Here is a 6,000-nt window from a genome sequence, read left to right as displayed (position 1 = left end):
AGCTGGAATCCCACTGTGGAGTATCATTTCTTCAGTTTAAGAGTTTGTTAGTCCATGAAAGTGTTTTAAACACCTACTACCCCCCAACCTCAATGCTAAGTGTTGGATAGAGACATCCCTAGGTGGGTACAATCTTTAGGCCCTTCAGGATGGCTGAGTTTCAGAGCCTCTCCTGGGAGCAGGAGTTCTTAGCAGTGAGGAGGATCCGAGAGTGACCTTGTGTGGCCCTCCTGCAGGGGAAGCCAAATCAGAGCAGTAAATGCCAGTGTGGACATGAGTCAGAGTGACCATAAGTGAGTGAATGGGCTGGGTGGAAACTGAGGCAAAGTGGAGATCCCTTGCCTCCAAATAAAGCTACCACTCAGCTCAGCCACTTGTTTCCATGAGGTAGCATGGGCCCCGTGTGGTCAGATCTAAATTTTTCTAGAAAACCCATTATGTGAAACATCTGCACCACTTAGGATTGTCTTGGTCTTGCTGCAGTCACAAACAATCCCCACATCTCAGTGGCTTAAAGCAACAGAGATGTTTTCCTGTGTCCCACATAGTCTGCAGGGATCTCTGATCATTCTAATCATTCACTGCAATTTACATCCCATGTGACTTATGGAGGGGTGGGATTTATAGGGACGTGTCTGATTCAACACTGGCTATAACAGCAGCCCTCATCTCAAATGCATCCTTAGCAAAGAACGAGAGCTCTGAAGCATTCGGAATGGCCTCCCCCTTGCAGTCAGACACTCCTCCCCGGAGGGACACATCACCTCTGCCTACCCTGTCAGTAGGACAAACAATGCCAAATATCTTCTAGAGTCCTTACTTTCTTTTCTTTTCTTTTTTTTTTTTTTTTTCTGAGATGGAGTCCCGCTCTTGTCACCCAGGCTGGAGTGCAGTGGTGTGATCTTGGCTCACTGGAACCTCCACCTCCTAGGTTAAAGTGATTCTCCTGCCTCAGCCTCCCAAGTAGCTGGGATGACAGGTGTGTGCCACCATACCTGGCTAATTTTTGTATTTTTAGTAGAGATGGAGTTTTCCCATTTTAGCCAGGCTGGTCTTGAACTCCTGACCTCAAGTGATCCACCCACTTCGGCCTCCCAAAGTGCTGGGATTATATGCGTGAGCCACCGCGCCCAACCCCTACTTTCAATTCTTGTGGGTATATACCCAGAGTTGGAACTGGGGGTCGTGTGGTAATTTTATGCTTCATTTTTTTTTTTTAGGAAGAGATATAGTTTTAATAGCTTTTTAGTAATTCATACTCATTATAGAAAAGTGGAAAAAATATAGTCAAGAAAAAAAGAAAACCAAAAGAGACTGTTTTTTCCAGCTTCCCAGAAGAAAACCACTATTAACATGTGTGGAGTTTCCTCCCGAGGTATCCACTCCTTCCCTCCATCTCTCTGGGTCTGGCTTCCAGCCACCCAGCACTCGGCTGGAGCCCAGGCAGTACCTGCCTGGGTGGACCTTGGAAGGACGCCCCCTGGCTGCGGGATGCCACACCTGGGCCTTCCCCAGATGTCACTGTGGTCTCCAGTGCCCCTGCCTGCCCCAGGCATTCCTCACAGGTGCCTGGGCCCAGTTTGCCTGCCTTGCAGCAAGCGGCTCCAGAGTCAACCAGAAAATATATTCGAGCTGTTGTGTGGAGTTGAGTTTCTTTGGGCAAACGCAGGAGACTGACAAAAATATTCATGTCAAAACATTTCTAGTGCAAAATTTATGAAAGCATTTGAATTTGGCCTGGGCATTTTCTCTTTTCCTTCTCCCCACCCCCTCCCAGTCCTGACTGGGGGTGGGAAGAAGAGATAGAGTCCAGATGTTGTGGGAACTGCTCTCCTCAGCTCCCTCCCCCGCCCCCTGGCCAGAGGGACCGAATCAATGACCGCTGTGTGCCACACGAGCACAAAAGGCCCCATCCAGCAGGGCCCTGGCCACTCCGGGCTAGGTGAGCTCTGAGGAAGTATCCCCCCGCCTGGAGTTTGCCCCCTAACCCTGAGGTCTGGGGTAATTGTCTGCAGAGGCAGCCTGGGGCTGGGCGGGCCATAATGATTTAGGCAGGATCGATTTCACTTCAAGCCTTTTCTACTCCAAAGAGGCCTAATCGAAAGTAATCTGAAAATTAGGGAAAATAAAAACCATGCCCACCGTTACATAAATACCCATTTCCTTGCATCGGCTGCTTGAAATCACCTCATTCCAGAGCAGTGTGATGTTTCCCTGATGGGCAAGGCCAGGCCCTGGGGGGCCGTTTGATCTGCCGCCTGTTGACTGAGACCAAGGAGAGGATGGGGGTGGGGGGACAGAGGGTTGGCCTTGGCAGTGACATCCAGGTCTTCATGGGGGGGCCAGGTCCTCCTTATAGATCCAAGCACGTGGCCTGGGAGTGGAGAGGGAGGGGACAGAACAGGGTTTGGGGTGGCCTTGGTGAGTCCTTCCTTTACTCATCCCTCCCGTTTCCTCCCCTCCACCTGCAAGGCCCTAAGGATGGCTGCAGGTGACCTCTCCACTCACACCCCCTCCCCAACCTCCCAAGTCTCTGCTGTCTCTCAGCACCCACCTGGTTCAGTTGCACCCAGGTCCTTAGCATGTACTGTATCCAGTGCCTGGAGGGCCCTTCCCCTGGGTCTGTGCATACCTCAGGCCTTCTTTCTACTGAGGTCTCAGATCACTAGTCCTTGTCCTGCTCCTCACTGCACCCCTCACCCCAACCCTCCTGGGGCCGGCATGTCCTTGTCGGTTTCTTGCCTCTCAAGCCCCATCCATGAACTCCAGGAACAAGGGCCTCATCCAGCTTGGCGGCCATGACTGACACTCAAGAAACATTTGGGCCAGTGTGGTGGCTCATGCCTGTAATCCCAGCACTTTTGGAGGCCGAGGCGGGCGGATCACACGGTCAGGAGATCAAGACCATCCTGGCCAACATGGTGAAACCCCATCTCTACTAAAATACAAAAAATTAGCCAGCCATGGTGACACGCGCCTGTAGTCCCAGCTACTCGGGAGGCTGAAGCAGGGGAGTTGCTTGAACCTGGGAGGTGGAGATTGCAGTGAGCCAAGATTGCGCCATTACACTCCAGCCTGGCAACAGAGCAAGACTCCGTCTCAAAAGAAAAAAAGGAAACATTTGATGACAGAATGAAGAAGGCTTTCATGCAACAATGGTGTGCAGTGGTTTACAAATGGGAAAGGGAGGCTGGGTGGGGTGGCTCACGCCTATCATCCAAGCACTTTGGGAGGTCAAGGCAGGAGGACTGCTTGAGGCCAGGAGTTTGAGACCAGCCTAGGCAACATAGCAAGACCCCTGTCTCTGTAAAAATAAAATAAAACAAAACAAAAGGGAAGCAGTCTGGGAGGAAAACCCTGGAGGCCAAATCTTGCCCGCACTACTGGCCTGACTCCTCATGGGGTGCCCTGAGGGTGGTAACATCCACCTCACAGAGTGTCATGGGTGGGCAGGAGGGGACGGGCAAGGCCCAGCACCCAGCTCAGTGAACAGTCATTATCACTACTGCTATTTGTGCTGATGCTAAACTTGGGTGCAAATTCTCTGACATCTCTCCCATCAAGAAGTGGGTTCGATGTCCCTACTTTGGAATGTCCCTGGGCTTGTGACCTCATTGACTGACAGAGTAAGAGGAAATGGCTCTGTGATGTTTCCTCCTTTAGGGCCCAGCTTCCAATAGGTTCACAGCACCGCTGCCCACAAAGCTCTGCAGCCTCTCATAGAAGCCACCATGCTGTGAGGAAGCCCAAGCCGTGTGAGTCATCCCACTCCCCAGCCAGATAAATGGGCAAAGAAGCTTCCAGATGATTCCAGGAGTCTCCAGCTATTTGCATCTTCCAAGGCAGGTTCCACTTGGAAGGGAGGGATGCCCTCTCTGGGCCAAACCAAGTGCTGAGTGTGCAGATGTGACAAGGAGCAAGAGCCCTATGTCCTCAAGACATGGGCTCACTCACCCGTGTCCTCACACAGACATCACAACTGCCCACCCACCCCTCAGCACTCACCACTTCCAGCTCTGGGTTGAGGTCCAACCTGGCACCTGGGACTCCTGGCTGGAAGACTTTGTCCTGTCACCAGAGAGCCCTCTGCCAATGCCAGGTATGGGGGAGGTGCCAGGATACAAGTGCCCCTTGGGAGCAGCCCTCAACCAGCAGCTGACAGGAGTGGTGGGGGAACTGAGGTTTCAGTTCTGCCCTGGCCCTGCTTCGTCACCCACTGCTGCTATTTCCTGGGCTTCCTTCTGAGATAAACTACTGTACTCAAAGGCTTGTCTCAGGGTCTGCTTCCAGTGGGTTCACCTCGCTAGGCCCCCATGTCCTCATTTGTTTCAAGAGACAAGTGTTCCATTCTGCTGCGTTTGGGGCCCTCGGGGCGCTCAGATGACATAAATGATGGATCCAGTGGCCAATGGGGAAGCCAGGGATCACTGCACCCACATTTACTGAGAGGCCGAGACATCAGCTCATCTCCTTAGCGTGCCATCCAGTTGGCTTGCATTTAGCTCTCAGCAGCATTTATAAGAACAGGATCAGGAAGTTTCCCCACAGTGGGGTCAAGGCTGCTGTCCAATGCCTGCCGTCTTTAGGCTAGCAGAAAATTCCAGAACACTGGAGTTCAGGTGGGGCAAAGTAGCAATTAGGGCAAGAGCTCACCAGGAACCAAGCTAGTGAGAATCACTGAGTTCAGGGGCCAGGGGGCTGGGGAAGCTCAGACTGGTGTTGCTGGAGCGGGAACGTGTTCCCCAGTAGCTTCCCACTCTGTAGCCTTTCCAGAGGTATAGAAGGCACCCACCACCAGGGCTGACCTGAAAGACTGGGCTCCAGCTGGGCAGAGGACTGTTAGCTCAGAGGTCATCTGGTGCCCATAACTCTGGCAATTACACCCGTCCATCCTGTATCCAGCCAGAACTGAGTTTCACACATGTCACCATACCTAAAGCCCACTGCTGTCTCGCAAGTTCAAGAAGTTGAAGTTCAGCCCCACATCTTTTTAAGATGAGGGTACTGAGGCGCGAGGAGACCTCGTGACTGTCAGTGTTCACTCTCCCTCCCTCCCTCCACACCTGACCTGATGCTGAGCCAGGCTCCTCCTCAGCTGCACAGGAGGGAGGCTCAGACCTCTCCTGGAGGCCTCCTCTTCCCAGCCCGCTGCTTGGTTTTCCCTGCAGCTTAACAGGACCACACAGGGCTGCAAGGTCCAGCCAAGAGGCCTCAGCGGCTCTGTGTGCAGGACGTCCCTCTGGTGAGAGCTCAGCCAGGGCCGAGCAGATGCCTGGGAGGAGAGAGGGTCTGTGGCTGAGGTGTGGCAGGGGAGGCAGCCCTGGGCAGGAGAACAGAGGCTTCCAGGCTTGGGCTGAAGCTGAACCCAGGGCCTGCAAGTGCTCCCACCCCTGGCTTCCATGGGCCTGTGTGGCTGCATGCAGGAGGGGCCGTTTGGAGCCCCCCACTCCCCAGCCGTGTGCAGCCCCCCACCCCAACCTCATGGAAGCAAGGGAAGATCCTCCCCGAGGGAGACTTGAGTTGTCTCAGGATTCTGAGCACCAAATAGGAACACTCACGTCAATTCCCAGGTAAAGGCCACCTGGGAGGGGGACAGGGTGGACCTGCACGTGGTGGGCATGAGAGTCCTTGGAGCTGAGGCCTCCAGATATGGCAGGAAGAAGCAGGCCCCCCGCAGGGTGGGCAAGAGGGGGTGGCCTGGAGACCATTCGGGAGCTCTTCTGTCCCTGAGAACTCAAGTTGGGACGCCAGAGCTGAAGGATGAATAAGGACATCCCTTACTCAGGGAACATGGGAGACAAGACACCAAGGCTGAGGCCCGAGGAAGCTGCATGCTCCCTTTCCCCAGGAAGAAAGCCCCTTCCACAAGCCCCAGCCTTTGTCTTGTGGGGTGGGCGCCCAACTGGCATGTTTTAGACCTCGAAGCCTTTGGGGTGGTTACCACGGGGCTCCAAGGCCAAGGCATGTTTACCCGCAGTAGTCGGGGAGGGGACACCCTGC

This window comes from Pongo abelii, chromosome 13 (assembly GCF_028885655.2).
Source record: "Pongo abelii isolate AG06213 chromosome 13, NHGRI_mPonAbe1-v2.0_pri, whole genome shotgun sequence".
NCBI lineage: Eukaryota > Metazoa > Chordata > Mammalia > Primates > Hominidae > Pongo > Pongo abelii.
Note: the sequence above shows the minus strand (reverse complement) of the source record.